The sequence below is a fragment of the Oryctolagus cuniculus genome, chromosome 7 (genome assembly GCF_051225735.1).
Source record: "Oryctolagus cuniculus isolate XC-2025 breed Fujian yellow rabbit chromosome 7, ASM5122573v1, whole genome shotgun sequence".
NCBI lineage: Eukaryota > Metazoa > Chordata > Mammalia > Lagomorpha > Leporidae > Oryctolagus > Oryctolagus cuniculus.
This window is the reverse complement of record NC_142873.1, coordinates 17,204,965-17,231,139: the sequence shown is the minus strand read 5'-3', so window position 1 is coordinate 17,231,139 and position 26,175 is coordinate 17,204,965. Positions and strand designations below refer to the sequence as shown.

General features: G+C 38.8%; 1 non-coding gene and 1 pseudogene across 1 annotated transcript; one reads left to right on the top strand and one right to left on the bottom strand.

Moving 5' to 3' along the window:
- Positions 1-790: 790 nt before the first annotated feature.
- Positions 791-2,556, bottom strand: LOC138850297 (cadherin-4 pseudogene; annotated as a pseudogene).
- A 10,887-nt stretch (positions 2,557-13,443) lies between these two features.
- On the top strand, positions 13,444-13,550 carry LOC127485972 (U6 spliceosomal RNA). Its single transcript, XR_007912797.1, has one exon. It is a non-coding gene; the product is annotated as a U6 spliceosomal RNA (small nuclear RNA).
- The last annotated feature ends 12,625 nt before the right edge of the window (positions 13,551-26,175 follow it).

The window sequence follows — 26,175 nt, the reverse complement described above, 5'->3', positions numbered from 1 at the left end:
CAGAGAGCTGGCCTGGAAGAGGGGCAACCGGGACAGAATCTGGCACCCCATCCAGGACTAGAACCCGGTGTGCCAGCGCCGCAGGTGGAGGATTAGCCTATTGAGCCGTGGCGCCGGTCTCTAGTTCTATGTTAAAGTGAATTGAAAGGCCTCGATTATTTATGTTGTTTTGGAAGGGAAGAAAGTAGACTTCCAGTTCGTTTTTAAAAATCAAGAAAATTTATCTTTAAGTAAGACATTCCATTTCATTGTGAAGATGATTAATCGCCTAGAGAATCGAGGCAATACATAAAATAATTTAGATAATTCAAAACCAAATAACCACCTCTTACAAAATGCTACAGTTTTCCTGATGCATGCTCCCTAGGAAAATTATTCACTTGCCCTTTAATTCGGATTCATGCTGCTAAAATTGTTTCACCTCAAGTTTAGATCAGGTATACAAAAAGTGCTCAAATTTGTAGACAGCCATTCATTATGTCATTCACTCTGTTTTGTGAAATATAAAGTTTCAGGATCCTTTTAGAACATGTGCATTGATAATACTTCCACAGTTAGTATGACTTAGAAGGGTTGACTATCAAAAGATATTCAGTATGTCCCGTGACCCCACAGGTCCACCAGAACCCCAGTAAACACTGAATTGCTCCCCAGGCCCTGTTTTTTGCTTATTTGTTTGTTTTTTTGTACCAAAAGACACTTCCATTTTTTACTTTTGTTTTTTTTTCCATTTTTTTCATTTTTTATTTTATTTTATTTTTATTTTTATTTTTTTGACAGGCAGAGTGGACACTGAGAGAGTGATAGAGAAAGGTCTTCCTTTTCTTCCGTTGGTTCACCTTCCAATGGCTGCTGTGGCCGGTGCACTGCACTGATACGAAGCCAGGAGCCAGGTGCTTTTCCTGTTCTCCCATGGGGTGCAGGGCCCAAGCACGTGGGCCATCCTTCACTGCCTTCCCAGGCCACAGCAGAGAGCTGGACTGGAAGAGGGGCAACAGGGACAGAATCCGGTGCTCCAACCGGGACTAGAACCTGGGGTGCCTGTGCTGCAGGCGGAGGATTAGCCAAGTAAGCCGCGGTTCTGCCTTTTCTTTTTTTTTTAAACAGCGCTTCTGCTCTAAGGAATTCAAGTTAAGACAGTGCCTCTGGCTCACTGTGGGGCCTGGCGGGGGCGGGGAGGGGCATCCGCCTGCTGCCATCTGCAGCGTGAGGCCTGCTAGTCCTGGTCGCCACCGCTGTACAGGTCGGCCCGCTTCTTGAACCTGGCCCCCAGTCGTTGAGGTAATCGTAGTCTTGGTCCTCGGAGCTGGACGAGTTGAGGGAGCTGACGGAGCCTGCATGGAGCTCATAGTGGAAGATCAGCAGGGAGTCGTATGGGGGTGCAGTGGGGTCCTTGTCCGCTGCCAGCAGGGAGTCCTATGAGGGTGCAGTGGGGTCGTTCTCGCTGCCAGCAGGGAGTCGTATGGGGGTGCAGTGGGGTCCTTGTCCGCTGTCCGGAGCCCCTCACTGATGAATTGTCCATGTCCCCTCGTGTGGGGCACAATGGGCCTGGCCGGGTACTGGGGCTTGGCGCCCACGGGCCGCTCGTCCACTAGCCACACGCGGGGGCCTTGCTCAGGGCGGGCTCCGTGACCTCGGGCTGCTGCAGCTGGCTGAGATCATAGTCCTGGTCCTCTTCACCACCGCCCACCTCATCCTACTCCAGGATGTTGTCGCGCACGTCGTCCTAGTGTTCTATGAGCAGCTGCTTCACGTGGCGCTCCTTCTCCTGCCGCTTCATCCACAAACAGCAGGACCATGGTCAGCAGGATGACGGTGCAGAGGAGGGTGGCCGCAGTGGCGCCTGTGCCCAGACCAGCCACTGCCAACAGACCAGTGGCGGTGCAGTCCCTGTTCTCGTCACACGGGCACACCTGGACCTTGATGATGGACATGTTGGACAGCGGGGGTTCCCGGAGTCTGTGACGATGATGGGGACGTTGTACATCCCGGCGTCCAGGTACAGGACGTGCAAGCTGAGCTGAGCGTAGTCACCGTTCGGGCGTGTGATGGTCCAGTTCTTGCGCACGGCGGCCGGGACGAAGGGCAGCTCGAAGACGTAGGGGCCGATGTTAGGGTCGGCGTCAGCGGCCGTGATGTTGATGGCATTCAGGTTGGGCTTCCCGCAGATCTGCGCCTCCTTGGGCAGCAGCTCTGGGGCGCTGTCATTGATGTCCATGAGATAGAACTGCAGGGTCCCGGTGCCGCTGGCTGGGGGGATCCCATTGTCAGCTGCCAGGAAGGCGGCCTCGTAGACGTTGTTGCTGATGTACAGGGACTCGCGGTCCAGCATGGCGGCCGTGCTGATGTGCAGCCAGTTTGCCGGGTCTGACAGCTCCGAGTATCTCACTGCCTGCTGCATGAAGCGGTCGGGGTCCACGGTGGGAAAGGTGGTGAGCACGGTGCCGGGGGCACGCCCTCCTCCAGGCGGATCAGCTGGTGGTTGGAGGGGAAGTAGGGCGCCTCGTCGATGTCCATGACAGAGATGGTCACCCCCGCCGTGGACTGGAAGGACATCCAGGGATCTATAGTCAGTAAGTAAAAAGACTCCTGTATTTACTCTAATTCAGCATAACTTCTATATAAAGCTGGTTGACGGTGTTATAATGTTACTGAAATTTGGCTAGATATAGAGAATAGAATTTATTGATTTGAAATTATAATTATTGAAAGAAAATATAATTGATGATAAAGGTATAAAAATCGTCATTTGAAATTTGATTTATGTAGCAACACACACACAGACACACACACACTCTCTCACCTAAATTTCTGAGTATGGCTGAAGACTGTAATGATTTCTGGTCTAAAGGAAACGATATTGTTAGTTATTCCTCCTCTATGGGAAATCATGAGGATGTAGGCAAGTTACAAAAGCCTTTGTCTTGGCTATGATTTCCAAAAAAAAGAGAGGGTTGGAGGAGATGAACTCTAGACTTCTTTCTGAATCTAAAAATTGTTAATTTTCTAGAACTCATTGTTTCAATCATTCTTGCCATTCTGCATTTTGAATGCAATGCATTTTAATTGAACCCTAAGTAAAAACAGTATCAGACAATTTATTTCTCACATCTCTCAAATACATTTTTAATGAGGATTTCTGAAGAATCAATGTAGGGTTTAGGGAACAAAGAAGAAAAAAATAGAAACAGAAATAAATGTTTTTACACTTTTGGTACTGTTTGGTCTTGGGAAATCCAGTAAATGAGAAACTTGTTATAACATGCACTTGTATGTATGTTCTCATATGCATGCCTGTGTGTGTATGAAATATGTGAGGAAAAAAAGACTAGTTGGGAGATATGTGAAACAAAATCACAGAGTGCGATCTTTTATTGAGTTCATGAGTGGCTTTTAAAACTCTTTACTTCTAAGGTTTTAAATTGGTTTTAACAATATTTAAATAACAGTTCACTTGGTTAAAAAGGGAATAAAATTATAAGTATTACATATTACACAACGTTATGCCTCTTTGCTTTTCACAAAGTAAAAATAACTTGGACTGATCCTATAAATTTTAATATATACATCTATTTTTCCTACTGCTACCTTTATTTAATATTTTCTTTTATTTAGTAACAAATTGCCTATACATGTTGGATAGTACTTGATGATCTGACTTGTGTTCAAGTAACTGTTATATAGTCAGAAGAGCATAATATTATTACAGGTTTTTGTCTCTTAATTGGCCAACGTTGCAACATCTGTCATTTTTTGGGAATCAAATTTTAGTTTCAAAAGTAGTGTGAACAGTCTGGCGCAGTCATATCGCTGTGACTTTAGTTTAATCTACTTGGCCCTCCTCCCTCTCTCACTGATCACCTTCCCACCCTTAAAGCTCCCTTTATTCACAAAGTTCCTTTTCACTTTATTGGACTCAATACCAACTCCTTTCTGGCTATCAATTCTGCAGAATGTGTTGGCTTACTCCTGCAAGGTCGTTCATAATTATACATAGAATGTTTATACTTTTGTTGGCATGATTTTTCCTGCCCATAAAAAGTAAAATGCTCTTGCCAACGCCGTGGCTCAATAGGCTAATCCTCTGCCTTGCGGCACCGGCACACCGGGTTCTAGTCCCGGTCGGGGCACCGGATTCTGTCCCAGTTGCCCCTCTTCCAGGCCAGCTCTCTGCTGTGGCCCTGGAGTGCAGTGGAGGATGGCCCAAGTGCTTGGGCCCTACACCCCATGGGAGACCAGGATAAGCACCTGGCTCCTGCCTTCGGATCAGTGCAGTGTGCTGGCCACAGTGCACTGGCCGCGGTTACCATTGGAGGGTGAACCAACGGCAAAAGGAAGACCTTTTTCTCTGTCTCTCTCTCTCACTGTCCACTCTGCCTGTCCAAAATAAATAAATAAATAAATAAATGCTCTTCTCAAGTAGTGACATTGGAACACAGGGAACTAAAATTTAACCACTAATAAATGGATTATTAAAAGGAGGTAATTGCAGAAACCAGTGAGAATATTTCTGGCAGTGTACTCCCTTTTTTTTTTTTTTTTTTTTTTTTTTTGCATTTCGGCTTGTATGGACTCCCTGAAGGTAACACTGCCCAAATAGATAAAATCTGAGTTGAAGTGAAAATAACAGGCAAAGCAGGCAAAGTATTATAGAAGTGTGAACGTAAAATTTTTCTGTGATTTGAAAATCCCTTTAGGGACTTTTTGCGTTAGTATTATTTTTCTCCCTTTCTCATAACAACTGGAAAGGCAGTTTCACTACAGCTATTAAAGGACCACATCCTCTAGTCACATCGACAGACAACAAACAGCAACTGCCCCTTCTTTGTCCCTATCCTTTGACAAAGTTTCTCAACACCACCCAACTGAAACAAATAGTAGGATTCTCTGTTTCTTCATTTTTGCCTTCTCTGAGACCACATAGCAGCATGAGCAAAAGATGCCTTCAAATTTTTACTTTTTCATATTAGGAAATGTGTGAAGTTTTTCTAAAACTAAAAAGTGGGAGGAATCCAAGGAAACATAAAGAGAAGGTAATTTGGATTACTGTAAATATTCCCCATACCCCAAACTTTGTTATCATAATAGCATCATCATTTACTTAATTTGATGTAGCAGTTAAGTCAATTGGTCTTTCTGAGACAAATTTCCCCTATTTATACTAGTATATTTGGAAAAGTGAATGTGAAAATAAGACAAAACGTAAAAAGCCTTACTGCAATGCTATGAAAGTTAGTAATAAAATTCAAACTGTAGACATAGAATTAAGTACCTGAAATTAATTTTAAAAATTGAGAATAACTGGTAGTTAGTGGTACATTAGCTTTTTGTGCATTGAATCCCCATTAAGAATAAACATAAACATGAATAAATGAAAAGAAGAAAAACAAATTGAGTCTTTGAGGACTCCAGAGTACATCAAAACATTTAGGGCTTGAGAAGGGAGAATCACAAAGAGGATAAAATATAGAAGCAAACTCAAATTATTGGATGTATTTCCCCATAAAAAACTTACTATTATAAGGATGAAACTAATAATCCAAACAGAAAGTGGTGGCTATATTTTAAAAATTTTCTTATTCATATAAAGAGAACAGATTCCATATATTTCATATACACAACTTTAAGCACATAATGACACTTCCCACACTCCCTCCCTCCTCCTTCCTTCCTTCTTAATTTTTGTGATAACATCCAATTTACTTTATAAACACAGGTGTAATACTCCATTATATAAAGAATGCAAGCAGAATGTAGAAAGAGCACTACTCTTTACGAGTATAGACAAGGGTTAGAAACAATAATCAGATTTCAAGATATCAACTTCACACACAGTAAACAGAGATTAACTTTCCACAACGTTGTGGAAAAGGAATATCAAAGCTGAATTTTTTGGGTTACCAAGTCAGTGAAGACTAACAAATTAGAGTGAAGGAAAAACTTTTAAGCAAGCCCAAATTTTGAAAGCACTTTTAAAAGTCAAGGCATTTATTGGCTTATAAAGTGGCATTGCATTAACAGATTTAACATCAAGAGAAAGTAATTGCTAGTAAATTAGGATGAAGAAAAGAGATTCCAGGAGTTTCACAGTATCAGGTAGAAAAAGAAAAAGTGTTGTAGAGCCCACTACACATTGACAAATACCACATAAATACACACGTATACATACATTCACACCCACTCACATTGGATCTTGCGGTGCTAAAAAATAAGAATAAGAACGAATTGGAAACATATTTGCCTTTGCAAAATGGAAAACCTTGGTTTGATCAAACTCAACTACCACATGAAATGAAATGAATTAGTATGTACCTGTTCTAGCAGTGTGACATAATATTTTCTAGTAGAAGATAACTATATCTGGAATATCAATTTCTTTTTAATTTTTTTTTATTTTTAATTTATTTTAATTTAAAAAAGCCATAATAAGTTCAAAAAACTACCAATCCAGGAGATGGAAGAATAAAAAAGGAAAGCAAGCAAAGTAGCAAACTGTAGAATCCTACTTAGAGGCGATCCAAAAGTTGCAGTTCTCAGAGATGTGACAGATATTTTCACACAAAAAGGAAAAAAAAAACAAGTAGAAAATACATATAAATAGGTATATATACATATGTATATAAATTATAAGCAACTAGTAGAAATTATAAAATGGAAGACTACAACAACTGGTATCAAAACACTAGAGATGTAACATCAGACAAGATCCCCAAAAAGAAGGATCATTGAATCAGTAGAAGCCATCCAGATGGTAAGGGTTGAGATGCAAAGGTTGAAATGTACTTTCAAGAGCATAATAGATACAGGACAAATGATGAAAGGTCTGACTTAGTGTAATTGGAGTCACGGAGGAGAAAAGAAAAATACAAGGCAGAAACTCTCTTGGGAGATAAAATGGCCAAGAATTTTCTAAAACTGATGAAAGACAAAAAATAGAACTCAAATTCAAGGGACTGTACAAACTCTAAGTGGGATAAATCCAAAGAAATCCACTTGTAGAACTATCAAAGTAAAACTGTAAAATCCGACAAAGAGAAATACAAGAAGGCAGCAAGATACTAACAAAAAGATATATTACCTTCAAAGGAACAAAAGTAATTCTGACAGGTCAATGCAAACAAAAAATGTTGGCAGCCTGAAGATGATAGCAAAATATTATTTAAGATCTGAAAGAAAATAACTATCAGGTTAGAACTCTAAACTAAATGATACAGCCTTGAAAATGACAGTGGATTAGAAAATCAATAGGTGGCATCTGAATAGGAGGATCTGAAGTGTTAACCTTATCAAATGAGCAAAAGAGGAAATGTGTGATGTTGCTAGGGTTAGAGTTCTCACTGCGGAACAGAGGGAAGGCAAGCAAAAACCTTCTAGGGATAGAGTCATGGATTGCTCCAAGTTTTCTAGGGGGACATATACTGGCAAACAGAAAACATTTTGGTAGCCTTTTTAATGCCTAAAATTAAAATATTTCCTAACCCTATGAAATTCTGTAATAATTAACAATAAGACTTCCTAAAATAGCAGTTGGCATATAATCATATTTTGTGAAAAAATAAGGTTATCTTCACAGTCACATGTTGCCTGTTACAGGTAATATAACAGAAATTATATAACTGATCAAACTAAACATTATAACATAAATCTTATTGATTAAAAGAATTGACCATTTTTATTGTATTTTTATATTTAGTATACATTCACTAATGAAATAAATTTTGTTGACAAAATGATAAAAATGTTCATGGCATATGTATTTGTAGCAGTAAAATACTACTACACTTTCAGATTTTATTTTTTTAATAAAAAAGAAACTAAGAGTTAAAGGGGGAATAGTCAAAACTATATTAATAGATGATTTTGGTTTTATTTATTTTTTTAAGGAAGAAAGAATAAAGTTTGCCATTAAGTCTCGGTCATGGCTTGTTTCAGTCTTTCATTGCCATGTACCAAACCACCCCAAAAAACAATTTATCATTTTTTTGGAACTTCATTTTTCTTGAAATCTGGCTAGTGGTTCTCTTGCTCCATGTGTTGTTGGCTAATACTGTTGTCTTCAGCTGGTATGTCCAAGACAAACGCAATCCTCCAAGACTCTCTCCACATTGCTTCTCATGATTCAGCCCAAGCTTCTTTACAACATTGCAATTTTCTACAACTGCAGATTTTCTGCAATGAAAAAATCATTCTTTTATCAAAACACATTCATTGACATGGATTGACAAAGAGAAAATGGAGCATACCTGAATAAAACTTTTACGTCTGAATTTATTCTTGTATTCTTTGTGAATCCTTTTTGTTGATAGTACATACATTCTGAGATTTCCATTTAGACCTGAAGTGAAAGTGAAAGAATATGTTCTTACAAGATTTACAGAGAATTCCACTAACTCAAGTGGTCTGGATTGCTGATACAAGTACCTGAACTTTTTCACATTTTTTTCTTTACCTGCCTCTGTCTCCACTAAAAATCTTCATTATCTTGCCAGTCATTTAACTTGTATCTACCATATCTGATTCTATTGAGTCTTTATTTCTCACACCTTCTTATTAAAACCTTTGGCAGGCCCAAAGTATGAGCATTTTACTTAGTTTCTAATCTACTGCAAAAAATCAAAGCCCAATCCTCCTTTGATTAGAGTAACCTCGGTTCTAGATTCCCAATATTTGACCTGTCTACATCTATATATTTTTTTGCTTTTATTTGTACTTCTCAACCTTAGTTTACTTTATTTCAGAGTTTTACACATCAGTTTCTTGAACATACTCTGAACGTTATGGCATCAGGAAAATCTTATCATCTTTAAAAATCACAAGAAAGTATGTTCAAAAACCTTAAGGAAAAATCTAGTTTTAACAACTAATAGGTATATCCTGTGACTTCAGTTTAAATTACAAACTGCAATCTTCATTAATTTCCTTTTATATTTGAATCAAGGCATTTTTTTCAGATACAAAATTAAAAATGTTAATTACTAACACATTTAAGAAAAATAAAGTGTAATTATTTCTTGCCCTATTGCACAAAGATTTGTTAAGCGAAAGACTGTGTTAATTTAAAAGCTATTACAGTTATGATTAATCTTAATAATTGCAATACTCATTAAGAATATAATTTGCTCAAACCTTTAATTAAAAGTTGAATAATCATTAAAACTGTGTAATGGGAAAAGAAAGGGTCCTGAGTTCAAACACTTTTAATTTAGTATTAAATCTGGTGAAAATTCAAATATTTTTCAGTGTACTAATTGAATTAAATGTTTGACAGAAACTTATATACTTTACTTCAGTTAGTAAGTCACAGCACACCAAAAATCCACTTTGTCTAAATGGTAACATCATTGATATCCATGAACTCAACACTTTTAAAACAGCAATAGACAAATATTAACCTCATTCAAATTCGACACATTTCCTGATTCTTTATGGATTCTAAGGCATCCTTGTCTTTGGAGAGTTAAAAGTGAAGTAACAGGGGCTGGTGTTGTGGTATAGCCAGTTGAGCTGCTGCCTGCAGGGCTGGCTGCTCCACCACTTCTAATCCAGTTCCCTGCTACTGTACCTGACAAAGCAGTAGAAGGTGGTCCAAGTCTCTGGGACCCTGCACCCACACAGGAGACCAGGACGAACCTCCTGGCTCCTGGTTTCAGATCAGCTCAAATCCAGCCATTACAGCCATTTGAGGAGTGAACCAGCAGATGGACAATCTCACTCTGACTTTCCCTCTTCTTCTCTCTTTCTCTAACTGTGACTTTAAAATAAATTAATAAATCTTTAAAAAAGTGAAGTAACAGTCATTTAAAAAATTAACCTATTGAGGCCGGCGCTGTGGCTCAGTGGGTTAACGTCCTGGCCTGAAGCACCAGCATCCCATATGGGTGCCAATTCGAGACCTGGCTGCTCCATTTCCAGTCCAGCTCTCTGCTATGCCTGGAAAAGCAGTAGCAGCTGGCCCAAATCCTTGGGCCCCTGCACCCATATGGGAGACCTGGAAAAAGCTCCTGGCTCCTGGCTTTGGATCAGCTCAGCTCCGGCCATTGTGGACAACTGGTGGAGTGAACCATCGGACAGAAGACTTTTTCTCTCTTTCTGCCTCTGCCTCTCCTCTCTCTATGTAACTCTCTCTTTCTCTCTTTCTCTCTCTCCTTCTTTCTTTCTTTCTTTCTTTCTTTCTTTCTTTCTTTCTTTCTTTCTTTCTTTCTTTCTTTCTGACAGGCAGAGTTAGGCAATGAGAGAGAGAGAGAGACAGAGTGAAAGGTCTTCCTTTTTCCATTGGTTCACCCCCCAAGTGGCTGCTATGGCCAGTGCTTTGCGACTGGCACGCTGCGCCGATCCGAAGCCAGGAGCCAGGTGCTTCCTCCTGGTCTCCCATGCGGGTGCACGGCCCAAATAACTCTGAGTTTCAAATAAATAAATACATCTTTAAAAAATTAATCTGTAATAAATAACAGCAATTATGACACTGGCGGATATTAATAATGCATGCAGTATCAATCACAACTTTGAGGCCAACACACTAAACTAAATTTCTATACTTTTGTTATCAGTTTCTGATTTTTTTTTGATCTTTTTATAAAGAGAGAAATGAAAAATGAACTTTCCTTTGGGATGTGGAGTCTGAATTAAATTCCAAATAGACATGTGACAAGAATGGGATAGAGCCATCATGGAGAATTAAAAAAATACATATTTACTAAGAAGAATGGTTATTGCAAGTAGTGTTATCTTTCAGGATATTTTAAATTAAGTTTTTGAAGTGTGAATCACTTTTTTCATTACATAAATTTGTGAAAAATTTACTTTTTAAAATATTTTTATTTATATTAGATGACCAAATTTCATGTATTTCATATATACAGATTTAGGGCAGAATGATACTCCCCACTGCAGCCTCCCTACCTCCCATGCTCCGACCTTCCCAACACCTTCCTTTTATTCTTTTAATTTTTATAATGACATAGTTTCAGTTTATTTTATAATCATAAGCTTAATACTCCATTAAGTAAAGAATTCAATGACTAGCAAGAAGAATAAAAACACTGTTCCTCAACCATAGAGACAAGGTCTATAAACAATAATCAAAACTCAAAATGTCAATTTCATTCATATACATTACATTTTAAAGATTTATTTATTTATGAAAGAGTTACACAGAAAGAAAAAGAGAGGCAGAGAGAGAGAGAGAGGGAGAGAAAGATCTTCTATCTGATGGTTCACTCCCCAATTGGCTACAATGGCCGGAGCTGCGCCAATCTAAAGCCAGGAGCCAGGAGCTTCTTCTGGGTCTCCCATGCAGTGCAGAGGCATAAGGACTTGGGTCATCTTCTACTGCTTCCCCAGGCCATAGCAGCAAGCTGGATCAGAAGTGGAGCAACTGGGACTTGAACCAGCACCCATATGGATGCTGGCACTGCAGGTGGTGACTTTACCTGCTGTGCCACAGTGCTGGCCCCTACATTTTTTGTACTCTATTAGTTACCATAGATCAGGGGAAACATGGTATTTATCTTTTTGGAACTGGCTTATTTCACTAAGTATCATGGTTTCAAATTACATCCATTTTGTAGCAAAAGACAGAATTTCATTTTTTTAACCACTGTGTAGTATACCATGGTGTACAAATCCCATAATTTCTTTATCTAGTCTTCAGCTGATGGGCATCCAGGTTGATTCTCTATCTTATCTATTGTAAATTGATCTACAATAAAGGTAGGCATACAAATAACTCTTATACACATTGATTTCATTTCATTTTGGTAAATTCCAGGAATTGGATGGCTGGGTCATAAGGTAGACCTATTTTCAGATGGCTGCACTATTTTACATTCTCACCAACAGTGGGTTAGGGTATCCTTTCCCACACTTCCTTGCCTGTAGTTATTGTTTGTTGATTTCTCTATGAGAGCCATTCTGACTGGGGTGAGGTGAAACCTCCTTACGGTTTTGATCTGCATTCCCCTGCTATCTAATCATCCTGAGCATTCTTTCATGTGTCTGTTGGCCATTTGAATCTTCTTCTTTGAAAAACTACTGTTCAAGTCCTTTGCCCATTTCAAAACACACTGGATTATTTGTTTCATTGTTGAGTTTCTTGGCCTCTTTATACATTATGGATATTAATCAGTATCAGTATCAGTAGTGAGTTTGCAAATGTTTTTTCTCATTCTGTCAGTTGCCTGTTCACAGTTACTGAGTGTTTTCTTTGCAGTGCAGAAGCTTTTTAGCTGGAAGTAATACCATTTGTTAATTTGGCTTTGATTATGTCAGCTTCTGGAGTCTTTTCCACGAAATCTTTGCCTATGCCAATGATTTGTCATGTTTCCCCAATGTTCTTTGATCCATTTTGAATTGATTTTTGTAAAATATGTAAGGTAGGGATCTTGTTCCATACTTCTGAATGTGGAATGCTTTGACAACCAAAAGGTTAATGGTTCTCAAACTTGAGTGAGCATGGAAATCAACTAGAGAGCAAATTGCAAGTACAGATATCAAAGCTTCTCTACCAAAGATATTGGTTCATTATGTCTAGAAATAGATTTGCAAGTGTTTCAGATGATTTCTTTTGCAGGAGTCATATATCTTTATTTTCATATGCACTAGAATGGAGTATCATTTTACATGATAGCAAGTACTGGTTTGTTTCTCCCATGACAATGCCTTGAGGTTAGAATACTAGTGAAAGAAATTTACCTGCACCCATAGAGAAGAGGCGTGGGGACCCAATATCCAATACAAGAAAGCAATATGACATTTAGGATACTTACTAGCATGGCCAAGAAGGCCCAAACTGCAGAGACTTATTAATGCACCACATAAATGGCTCTCTATAATCCCAATAATAGTGAAAGGGAGCCAGGGTATTTATAGATCAACTCCTGAGAGTCAACAGTAGAAGTAAAACCATAACATAAATGTGAAACTAGAGGGGTGTTAATTTCTTATCACTTCCTGCCTGCTTGAGAAGATTAATTTAGCAGAGCTGATCTCCAGCACAGATGAAGTCCCATCATCAGAACACATAGCAGTGATGTTCATGATATCTAAGCGTCAGGGTCCAGGTACTGACATTGTCTACCACAATTTCACCGGATATATTTATACCTCCTTCTTTTATGTTATGGCATAAGAGACAACATACATATTTCTTAATAAATAAGCAATAAATGAATGAAAGAAGAAACATAGCAAGTGAATGAAGGGTGAATGCTATGTTCAAATATAACTACTCTCAATAGGAAGATGCAAAGACTTTACAAAAAGCATCATATTACAATACAATTGCTGGCTTCTAGTGAATGTCTTTTTATCCTCTGAATTAAATATTAATCCTTTTTATCTGATTTTTCTAATCTTGATGTTTATGCCAACAGGATTGTTTTTGCCTTCAGAAGAACAAATGTGAGAGTAGATCTGAAATTTTTAGTTTTAAAAAACAGCATAAGTGTGCTCGCTTCGGCAGCACATATACTAAAATTGGAACGATACAGAGAAGATTAGCATGGCCCCTGCGCAAGGATGACACGCAAATTCGTGAAGCGTTCCATATTTAAAAAAAAAAAAAAACAGCATAAGTAAATATGTAACTGAACAACACTCAGATATAATCTCTCTCTCTTTCTCTCTCTCTCTCTCACACACACACACATACACACACATTACACACAAATTACATCTCTCAGTGATACATATCATCAACCTCTTGAACGTGCTGATCTAGATAGAAAGTAGGAAGGCCTTTCTAATCCTTTGTCCTTTCAATGTGTTTCAGATTTCTCTTCAACCCTAAACAAGTCAAGTTCACAGCACTGGAGGTTGAAAAAATTCAAAATCTCTAGTGACTGCTTACTATTCTGCTAGGAACTTGTATGGGGTTAGGAGGAGAGCGTGGTATATAAGCAAATAATCAAGAAGTCTAAATCATAATCCTCTCTCCCAAAGAACACAGTAAATAATCAGTTGTACATCCGTACCAATTACTTAATGAAATGCTGGAGTTAGAATTCTCAGGCTTAAAAACATTAAAATGATGACCCTGAGGTGTCATCTAGTCTAGGATATATTGGTGCATGACAAAGAGAAAGGTTAGAAATAAATTCTATGAACTGGACAGTATATATCTTGCCTTAATCAAATAAAATAGGCATAAAATCAGTGCCCACACATGCACACAGCTTCTGTCTTTTTTTTTATAACCAATATGTAGCACCTAATTTAGAGAGAAGTGTTCTCTCCCTTAAACAAAGCAGTCACATAGTTTCGATTTCAGGTGACTTCCTTAAACTGTAGTAGTAATTAATAACTATTTCAAATTTCTATTCTATTGTACAGTTAAACTTCTTGACACTTACTGTATTGTTTCAGAAAATGTTTGTATACTTGATGAAAGTCCAGAGCTGTAAACTGCCTACATGAAATACTTGTAGCCTAAATATTAAGCAATGATACAGAAGCTGCATATAACAGGACCTTCTGGTCCAGGGAGCAGAGTAAGGAAAGTTCATAATGGGTTCTCCAGAGTTGCTCTCCTCCATGCTTTGTTGGAATATAAGAAGTAGACACCCAAAGGGCATTATGTAAATGTCTTTTGCAATGCATCTTACATGTGGATCTAATCAAATTCTCTGACTTCCTTAATAGTGATGCACTCTTCAAATGACTTAAACAGCTTTGAGAAGTTCCTTAAATTGCTTTGTATAGGTACTATGAGGATCAGTGGAAATTATTTGGAGCATTTCACACAATGCTTGACATATAATGTTTTCAGTAATCATTGCTTATGTTATTTGATTATTAATATTATTATGCCTACCCAAAGACCAGTGAGGCAGAACACACAGGCAGCATTCAGAGAGTACTTAGCAGGAGAGAGAAATAAAAATAATAGCTGACATCCACTCAAGCATCACAAAGTTTCAAGAGCTGTACAAAGTGCATGAACTCATTTAATCTTTTCATCAATCCTATTTTATTTCCAATTGTACACATGAAGAATCTCAGCCTTGGAGTGATGAAGAATCTTGCCTGAGGTCATACAGGTGGGAATGGCAGAACTGGCATTTAAACCCAAGGAGTCTAGAATTAGAGGCAGGTTCTTGAACAATATCCTATATGATTTCTTGGTAATAAGAAAACAACTCTTTCAGTAACAACATGGATTTAAGTGCCGTGTAGGACATGCACAGAAGGAATGGGAAATATGGTTGAAAAATGAGAACAGGTATAGTTTCTTTCACTATAGCTGGCTCACATTCTATACCTCTAAGGAGTGAAAAGGAACCAGAATGAAACACTAGAGGTCTGCTCTATCAGAGGTGTCCCTGAGTGCTATGTTAATGAAGGTGTGATTTCTTTATGACTAAATAACCTTTATAGGTAGCTGCATAGTGGTATGTGGTATGTTCTATCACTATCAATTTATCTTTTGTTGTTTCATTTTTATTTTTATGTCTTAAAGTAAATATTCCTTTCTGAGATTGTTTTAATATTATGCTATATTACATAGTGCCTGACAATTGTTATTCTGATGTCTCTCTAGGGGAATGGTGTCTTTATTTACAAAATGGTCACTCAGTGTGAGACTTAGGTTTATGTGTATGTGTTCCCCATGGTTATTAAGTCTCATATAAATACATGCATACACTTGTCTAAGAAACCAAATACTTTCATGCATGTGCATGGGCAAGTACATGTATCACCTAAACTAAAACAAACATATATATGGGGCATTTTGTTGCTTTGATTTATAGCATTCAATTGCACTTTGGAGCCACAGGTTTAAAACATTTTCTTAACATTATGGAGTTATTTTTTCACTAAGATCTATTTTCAATTAACTTTATACACATGATTAACTCTATGCTAAGTAAAGAGTTCAACAAATAGTAAGAAAGAAAAACTGTCCTTCAGCAGTCAAGACAAGGGCTGTTCAAATCAATGAATCTCAAAGTGTCCATTCCACTTCTATAGATTACTTTTAGATGCTCTATTAGGTGTCAGAGATCAGGGAGAATATATTCTTTAGGGATGGATTATTTCACTAAGTGTGATGTTTGCCAATTTTATCTATTTTGTTATAAATGACAAGACTTCATTTTTTTTACCGCTGTGTAGTATTCCATAATATCTTTATAGGTCTTCAGTTGATGGGCATTTGGGTGGATTACATATCTTAGCTATTATGAATTGAGCTGCAATAAACATAGGGGTACTGTTAACTCTTTCATATGCTGATTTCAGTTCCCTTGGGTAAATTTCGGATGTCTGGGTCTTATGGTAGGTCTATATTCATATTTCTGAAGTTGAATGTAGATATGTGGGTTGATTTCTGGAATTTCCATTCTGTTCCATTGGTCTATGCATCTGTTTTTGTACCAGTACCAGGCTGTTTTGATTATAACTGCCTTGTATTATCTTGAAATCTGGTATTGTGATACTACCAGCTTTGTTTTTTATGTATAAGCTCTGTTCAGTGCTCCAGAGTGAAAGGAGTGTCCAAATTGACACTAAGAAGGGTGTGGTAAATCTCTGCTTCTTTTTTTTTTATCAGAAGGGAGTTTGTTCTGCTCTGTTGGTGTAGTTTAATACTCACCTCCTCTCCTCAAAGGAGACCAATGCCTGGGCACTAGTGCCAGTGAGTACAATATTTGTCCCCCCGCCACAATGACCACACAAAGGATACATGCACTTATTGGTGTGAGCATGGATCCTGCAGCAATGATCCTCACCAGGGAATCAGGGGTCCCTGAGCATGGGGAACTGCCCACAGTGACTGCCTCAAGTCCTAGCCACACTCTGAACTCTCCCAGGAAGCCATAGTGTTTTCACAGTCCTGGCACACAAGGCCTCCACAGTCACGAGCACCCTACCCTTTGTCATCTCTCTCAGATAGACTCAGGCATCTCCTCTTGGCTGGTTGCTGGGTGCATGGGCACATGCTGGTGCAGCTGTTACATATGTCCAAAATGGCACATGCCCTCTCTCAGCTAGTTACAGGGGCCAGTGCTGGGTAGAGAGAGAAATGCCCCCCTTAATTTCCTTCGAGGTTGGTAGATACACTGGCCCCCACAGGCCTCCAAACAGGACTCACAAAGGCTCTTCCCACATTTTTATCACAAATGACTTTGGCTGCTCTAGTCTAGTTTCATCTCATTCTCCAAAGCTGGTGCTGAGCCTGTTGGCTGCTGGGGTCCTGAGTTGTGTGCATCCACACCTTCCATATATGTCCACAGATTCTGCTCCATGCTAGTATGCCTTGGAAAGCAATGGATGATGGCCTAAGTACTTGGGCTATAGTCACCCATGTGGAAGACATTGATCTAGTCCAGGATCCCGGATTTGATCTGGCCTGGCCCCAGCTTTCACAGCCATTTGGGAATGCACCTGTGGGATGGAAGATCTACCCTCTCCCTGATCTCCCCCATCTCTCTGTCACACTATTTTTCAAATAAATAAAGATCTTGGGGCCAGCTGTGTGGCAAAGTGGGTTAAGCCTCCATCTGCAGTGCCAGCATCCCCATACAGGCCCTGCTTCAAGTCCCAATACTCCACTTAAGATCCTGCTCCCTGCTAATGTGCCTGGGGAAGCAGGGAGTTGGATTGGAAGTGGAACAACTAAGACTCAAACTGGTGCCCTTATGGGATCCTGGAGCTGCAGGCAGTAGTTGAACAATCTATACCACCGTGTTGGTTCTACTCCTTTACTTTTAATCAGAGAAATTAATCCATTTACATTTAAGGTAATTACTACTGCCAATTTTCTATTTGATTTCTAGTTTGTTGTAGTTCCTTCATTTATATTCCATCTCTCTCATAATCTTCACTTGTGGTTAGAATGATTTTTCTTTATTGTGTTTTGATTCCTTGCCTGTTATTTCTGGTAAATCTATTATAGATTTTTGCTTTGTGCTTACTATGATGCTTACACAATCTTCTTTTGCTTATACCAAACCATTTTTGATATAGTAGAAATGTAATATTGGTTGTAAAAATAGGGAAAGAAATAAAAAATAAATACTAGTAGAGCTCAACATTTGCACTCCATTCTTCATGTTTTTCATTTTTGATGTTTCTTTTAATATCCTCTGTATTGCTTATTTCAACATTTTAATGTAGTGATTAGTGTTTATTTCTATTTTTTATTCTTCATGCTGAAGATACAAATAGCTTATGAACTATGTCATATTATCTGATTATTCTGAATTTGTCCTTATAGTTACTCTTACCAGTGAGTTTCCTACCTTCTGATATTTTCTTCTTACTCATCAGCATCTGTTTCTTTCAGTTTGAAGAAATCTCTATCATTTCTTGTAAGATGTTTCTCAAGGTAATAAATTCTCTCACCCTTTGTTTTTCTGGGAATGTCTAGATGATAATACTTCCTGCATCCTCCTCCCACAGAATTTCTTATGTTTTTTTTTTGTTTGACATCACCTGAACATTGAAGAATTGGTTATAATTTGTGGCTGCCTCTTGAAATTCTAAACAGTCTATTTTTTCTCAGTATTAATATACTGCTTTTTCATCACTATATGGCACTCTAAATTAAAGAGTGTTGCCATTCCACTTTGGTGTTTTTTTCACTGTTTCCATCCCAAAAGACTACCTAAGTTCAGAATTGTTCCTAATATGCAGTTTGTCTTTGTCTGTTGTTCAGAATAAACTGGGGGAAGTGTCTGAAAAGGAATGGTCCATCACTACAGGTCTGTTCCTGTGGCTGTGGTCGACTCAAGAGCCTGTTCCTCTGGCTACTAACATCATGATGCTATATCATATCCAGAACCTTCAGTCTACTTAGACTCATTCAACCCACCCTTCTGTTGTCTGTCTACTATTGAAGTGCATTTTCTGCCTGACACCATTCCTACCAACCAGCAATTTTGGTCTCTAGGATATAAGACAGTATAGCTGGGGCTCCAGATCTCCACATGGCACCAAAGTCTCTGGAGGCTCCATGTGCAGGCATTGGCCTGATGGCAGGAACCATTAGGATCTGCTCATTATTGGGATTTACTGGCCTGGCCTTAAATACCAAAGTAGTCATGTGATTCCTTATTATTTCCTCAAGGTTTATGGAAGGGTGATTGAGGCAGCCCGAAAGGTGTCTAGGCAATCACTGTGGGAGAGGGGTCATCACACCTCAGAGTTATTAGGTCTGTGCAATTTGAGGGTGCACACATGGTCCACATGAGGCTGGCAGTGATACACACCAGAAACAAGTTTACCTTACAAGAGCACAGGTGTCCATCTGATATTGAAATCAGGCTGGATTTCACCTGGCTCTCAGTCACTAGGCTCTTAGGGGTGTATACTAGCTCCACTTGAGTCTTTTGCGGATGCACAAAGAAAAGAGTCTATTCACCAGAGTGCAGGTCTCTTGCTGAAACAAGACTAGAGGCTCCATCTGCAAGCACTGGACTCAGGTAGAGGCCTTTAGGATTTAACAGATGCTGTGTCCCTTGGCAGTGGGTCTGACCTTGAACTCCAAAGCAAAGTTTTAAACTCCCTCTCTTGTCTTACATGTTCCTTCCATTTTATTCAGGAGGTTGATAGAGAGGTGGCAGAGGTCACCTATCTATGAAAGGTACAGATACTTAATCTGCTAGAGCCCCGGGTCCCTGTATAACATTAAATTTAATCATATTAGACCTGGCACTGGGATTCAAACATAGGAAATGAACTTAATTCTTTCTCCCTCCCCCAGGAAGGAAGCATCTCTCTAGGTTGTGCTATGCGGTGCTAAGGGAGGGGTGATATGGGCAAGTTTTTCCTTCCTGCTTTCTTTAATGTGACTTTCTGAAGATCATATTAAAGGCAAGCATTGTTGTCCCTCACCCAGCTTCCACAGCTCTTCCAGATGTGACTTGGTGAGTGAACAACTGTTCACATTGGTGCTCCCATGTGGAGGGGGTCACTAAAATGTCTCGTTGTCTTGCATCTGAACCTTGCTTTTCCAAGCTTCTGTGTCCTCCATTGATAACTTTGCATAGGATTGGTCAGTTGACTGTACTGATTTTACAGGGTAGATTTCAGTGTCCTGTGGTGTTGTTTGGATATGCCCCATTAGCTTCTGTTTCAGGTGAGTGGTTTAGTAGAGTGTCCATATATCTTCTTCAGTTATAATCAACCTTCAGTGATATTTGAGGATTTATCCATTTGTTGGGTTGCTGGGGTTGTAAGACTTCCTTCAAGAGCCAACGGTGGATGAGTTGGGCTTAGTGTGTTCTTTTCAGGGCCTCCATGAGCCAAGCCTCTGAGAATGGGCTGCTCAATTGCTTTTAGGGGCAACAAGAAGACAGGTGAGGGCTCCCAGTTGTCTCCCTGGGGATACAGCATGGTGAGCACTCAGTCAAGGCTGCTTGGCTGCTTGTTGGCATTGTGAGTGGGTGGGTGGGTGGGCTGCTTGTCTGCTTCCCTGTATCTGTTTGGGCTGAGCTGTTCAGTGCTGCCTGCCTAGCTGTTTCAGAGTTTAGGGTGGGTAAATGAAGCTGACTGATTTCTAGGGCAGTGTGAGAGTGGGAAAGGCTTCTCTCTTCCTTGGAGCTCCTCACTGGGGCTTCAGTGTATTGAGCTGTTAGGTCTGGTTTCCTGGTTAAGTCCTGTGTTCAAGGGTGAACACACAGGTCATGTGCTTATGTCTGAGCCATGGAAGAATAGGGAAGACAACCTGATTATTTTTTCCTTCCTTCCTTCCTTCCTTCCTTCCTTCCTTCCTTCCTTCCTTCCTTCCTGTCTTTCTTTCTTTTCTGTCTTTTCACTTATTTCAAAGTCAGAGCCACACAGAGATAGCAGAAGAGGCAGAGAGAGAGAGAGAGAGAGAGAGAGAGAGAGAGGTCTTCCATCTGCTGGTTCACTCCCCAACTGGCTGCAATGGCCAGAGCTGGCAGATATGAATCCAGGAGCTAGGAGCTTTTTCCAAGTCCCCCATGCAGGTGCAGGGGCCCAAGGAGTTGGGCCATCTTCTCGTGCTTTTCCAGGCCATAGTAGAGAGCTGGATTGGAAGTGAAGCATCTGGGACTCAAACCGGCTCTCACATGGAATGCCAACACTGCAGGCAACGGCTTTACCCACTATGCCACAGCACTGGACCCAACCTGATTATTTTCTAAGGGCCTCTGCCTGCTGAGACACTAAGAGTGAGCCATCTGTTTTCTTCCCAGGGTTACGGCAGGTTGGGTACTGTCTTAGCAGGGTTGTGGAGCTAAGTTTAGCAGAGCTGTAGTTGTTTCAAAGGACCCTGGGTGGGCCGAGCGTTACCATGACTCTATGCAGCAGGAATCTGGGTGGAAAAGAGCAGAGTGTTTGCTGGAATATTGCTCCAGGACAGTGTAGCATTGTTTCTAAGGAGGAACTCTCCAGACTGGGCTCAGGACCTAAGAAGGCTGCAAGGGCATATGGTGGTAAACACTGCAAACGTCTTTGGCATTAGTGAGGACTCCTGAGGGGCTCCTACTTATCTTTGTGTTTTATCACCAAGTAAAGTACTTGTCTAGTGTGAATATTGTGAGATAGAACCTTGGATGCTGTGTGCTTAGTTCCTTCTTTATACGGCTATTGCGTATCTCTGTGTTCCATGGTATCTCTGCAACATCGCCACCACACTCTGATGCTCTGCCTCAAATATTCCAGTGATTTAACTGTTGCTGTTTTCTTTGGTTTGGTCATTTTTGTGTGGAGGGGAGTGCACCAGACACCTCATTTAGCCAACTTGCTGATGCCACTGCTTATTATTGTCTTCTGAAAAGTGACAGAGATCTATTTTCCTACATATTTACATCTTCTTTAATATCTTTCAACAATATGTTGTTGTTTTCAGTGTACAAATATTGAAATTTATTTAGTTTATTTCTAAAGCATTTTATTTTTTCTTGCTATTTTAAATGGAATTGATTTCCTAATGTCTTTTGGATGGTTAATCACTAGTATGCAGAAATACAATTGATTTTCATATATTATTCTTGTGCCCTAAAAGTGTGCAGAACTTGCTTAATAGTTCTAATAGATTTTATTGGATTTTTTAGTATTTTCTACAGATAAAATGATGTTATATGTAGTTTTACTCCATCCTTCCCATGATGACTGCCTTTTATTGGTTTTTCTCACCTAATTGTCCTGGCCAGAACTTTTAGTGCAGTGCTGAATGAAATGTGGCAGTGGACAACACCATCTTATTCCTGAACTTAAGGGGAAATCGAATTTTTTACCATTAAGTAAGACATTAGCTATGGGCTTTTGTAGATGCTCTTAATTAGGTAGAGGAAGTTCCCTTCTATTCCTTGTTTTTTGAGTGTTTTTATAATGGAAGAGTGTTGGAGGGTTTCAAAGCATATTTTTTTCCTTTGCATTTACTGATATTATCACCTATTTTTGTAATCCCTGTTGGTGTGCTGTCTTACATTGTTTCCTAGCAAGATGTTAATCCTTTTTTTTTTTTTCTTTCTTGGAGTAAAATATACTCGGGTATTGTGTGTGATACTTTTTATATAATACCTTATATGGCTTGATAGTATTTTGTTGAAGGTATTTATAACCAGATTCTTAAGCAGGCAGTTTTCCTCCTTTGTAATTTTTTATCTCATTTTAATATCAAGGCAACACTGGTCTCATAAGATTAGCTGCTAAAAATCATCTCTACTCTTTATTATGGGACAATTTGTAACTGGTTGAGGTTAATTATTTTTCAAATGTTTGGAGAAATTTTCATGTGAAGCTATGTGCACCTGGCTTTGCTTTGTGAGAAGTACCTTGATTAATAACTTAAACTCCTTACTTCTTTTATATGTATATTTATATTTGATTTTTTTTCAAATCAGCTTCAACTGTTTGTGTCTTTCCAGGAATTGTCCTTTCCTCTAAGTTAACTAATTTGTTGGTATACACTTGTTAATAATATTCCCATATAATGCTTCTTATATATGCAAAGTTGTATTAGTGTCCTCTTTCACCCCAGGCGTAACTACATTGAGTCTCTTTTCCTTGTACTTCAGTATGTCTCCAGGATTGTAAATTTTGTTAATCCTTTCAGAAAACAAATTTGGGTCTTGTACATTGTCTCTGTTGTTTCTTTCTTTCTTCTTCTTCTTCTTTTTTTTTTTTTTTGACAGGCAGAGTGGACCGAGAGAGAGACAAGAGAGAAAGGTCTTCCTCTGCCATTGATTCACCCTCCAATGGCCTCCCATGTGGGTGCAGAGCCCAAGGACTTGGGCCATCCTCCACTGCACTCTTGGGCCATAGCAGAGAACTGGCCTGAAAGAGGGGAAACCGGGACAGAATTCGGCTCCCCGACCTGGACTAGAACTCGGTGTGCCAGCACCACAGGCAGAAGATTAGCCTACTGAGCCACGGCGCAGGCCTTCTGATAGAATGGAAAAATTACTTGCAAACTATGCAACTGATAAAGGGTTAATATCTAGAATACATAAAGAGCTTAAGAAACTCAAAAACTATGAAACAAATAACCCAGTTAAGAAATGGACAAAAGACTTAAAAACAGATATTTTTCAAAAGAGGAAATCCAAATGGCCAACAGACATATAAAAAGTGCTAAGGATCACTAGCCATCAGAGAAATGCAAATAAAAACCACAATGAGCTTTCACTTCACCCCTATAGAATGCCTTTCATACAGAAATCAACAAACAAAAATGCAGGTGAATATGTGAGGAAAAAGGTACCTAATCCACTGTTGGTAGGAATGTTAACTGGTCCAGCCACTGTGGAATACAGAATGGAGTGACCTCAGAAAGTTGAACATAGACCATATGACCAGCATTCCACTCCTGGAAATTTACCTGAGGGAAATAAAATCAGCATATGAAAGAGCTAATAGTACCCCCTGTTTATTACAACACAAGTCACAATAACTAAGATATTGTATCAGCCCAAATGTCAAGTGAAGACTATAATTATGGGGTATGTACATCATGGAATACTGGAGAATGGTAAAAAACAACAACAAAACAAAATCCTATCATTTGCAACAAAATGGATGCAACTAGAAAACATAGTGAAATAAGCCAATTCCAAAAGGACAAATACCGTATGTTCTCCCTGATTTATGGTAACTAATACAACACCTAAAAGGTAATCTGTGGGGGTGAAATTGATGCTGTGAGATGCAATGACTTTGACTAGCTCTTTTCTAGACTGTATGGAAGAGGTTTATATTCCATACTATGTGTTGAATTCTTTACTTAGTATAGAATTGATCTTATGTGTTTAAAGTTAAATGAAAATAGATCTTAGTAAAAAATTAGAATGAGAATAGATGATGTAGGAAGAAGGGTGGAAGTGTTGGTGGGAGGGCAGGTGAGGTGAGAAGAATCACTATGTCCCTAAAGTTGTATTTATGAAATGCATGGAATTTATATAACTTAAATAAAAGTTTTCTGGGTTAAAAAACAGAAAAATTAAGGTAATTTGAGTATATTTATAATTTTGATAGTAATTAATGAATATGGAACAAGGATGAAATAAGGAAACAGTCATAGCAAGGTTTATTAGCTGTATACCTAGTGATTATTTTCCCTATATACATGAGCCCTGTTTTAGGTTGGAAGTATCCTTAATCTTTGCTAGATTATCATTTGGAGCCAGCCGTAGGATACTCTGTTGGATCCTGACATGAGTAAATCCAAGCTGAGGTTGCCTGAAAGTGGTGGTCCCCACAGCAAATGTCAAAACAGAAGTGCCCTGATTACAAGGGGTTAAATTCCATCTTTCCCTCGACACATTTGAATTAAGATTCTTCTTCTATATGCTTCCCCAGGAATACCTCCTTCATATTCATGTATTAGGGGATGAATTGACAAATGAATGTTCTGATTTTCTAGTTTCTATGGCTGCTATTATTCTTTTTAAATTCTATTAAAAATAAGTGGGTAGTTTCAATGGCAAAATTGGAGTAAACAGGAGGAGAGCACACTTATCATCTTGTCAGGAGTAAGAAGAATATTTTTGAGAAAGGAAAAGGAATGGAGGGAGAGAAGACAGAATTTCTAAGAGAGAGAGAAATTCTACTTTTATAAACAAAAAATAAATAAAAATATGAATAGCAACTTGAAAAGTAAAATTCATATTCTGGTACCCCTGATGTCATCAAAGCCATATTGCCAGGCAGGGCTTAGTTTGATTGTGCAAAGTGAAAATAAAACACAAAAGAAGTGGCAACATCTCATTGTTCATTTTTGTGTCTTTTGTGCTTCATGTCAGAGCTCATTTGATCTCAAAAGAAAAGGAAACTCTGAAAGAGTTTTACTTACAAGGAACACCAAGAACACAAACAAAAAAATACAGTTTAATAAGGAAGTGACAAATCTCTTTTGTCTCCTAAACAGTGTCTTCAATATGCAAATGAAAAAAATCAATCAAATCCAAGCTTGACCATATTATAACCATTTGGGGAAACTGCTTTGCTTTGCATGTCCCAATTCAATCTCAAATTATCCCAAGGCACATAACAGATATGGAATCAACCCTAAAAAATTCACATCTGAAAGTAATCTCTACAGAACTTAATTTTAGTGATCTTGTGGTCAAAAACTCCTTTGAGTATCTATGAAGACTATTCAGCTTTATTCTAGAGAAGAAAACTGCCTGTAATTTCAGGAATTTCAGATATCTGTTTTAGTCTATCTTTGTTCTAAAGAACATTTTTCAAAGAGCAAAGATTAAGGGAATTTAGAGTTCCCTATGTTATCACTGTAATTTCTTTTTTAAGAATCCAGGTAATATTTTTCTACAGTGAAACACAAAGATTTTTCATTGATATCAGAGATTACTTAACAATCTCCCAAGTTTTCTTTGTTTTCATTGTCATTGCCACTGTCTTTAATTTAGACCATTTTATATATCTTCTTCTCATAGGTGCTTTTGGAAACCACACTACTCATTTAGTCTGTGCCTGCTGTGTTTAAATTCTGACTGACCATAAAGCAAAAATGAAGGGAAAGAGAACATTGAACATTATATCTAAATGAATCTTCAAACTACATTTCAGCATTCCTCATCCTAACAACCTGAGGCATTTTAAAAATTTCACACTGAGAGAATTGTTCATCTTTGTTTGGATTTATGTATAAATTAACCTCTGACATGAGTTTGATTCTGATCTGACATTGCCGTCTTCCTCTCAATGACTATGATGCTTCAAACTGTAGAGAAAATTAAGTGATTCCTATTT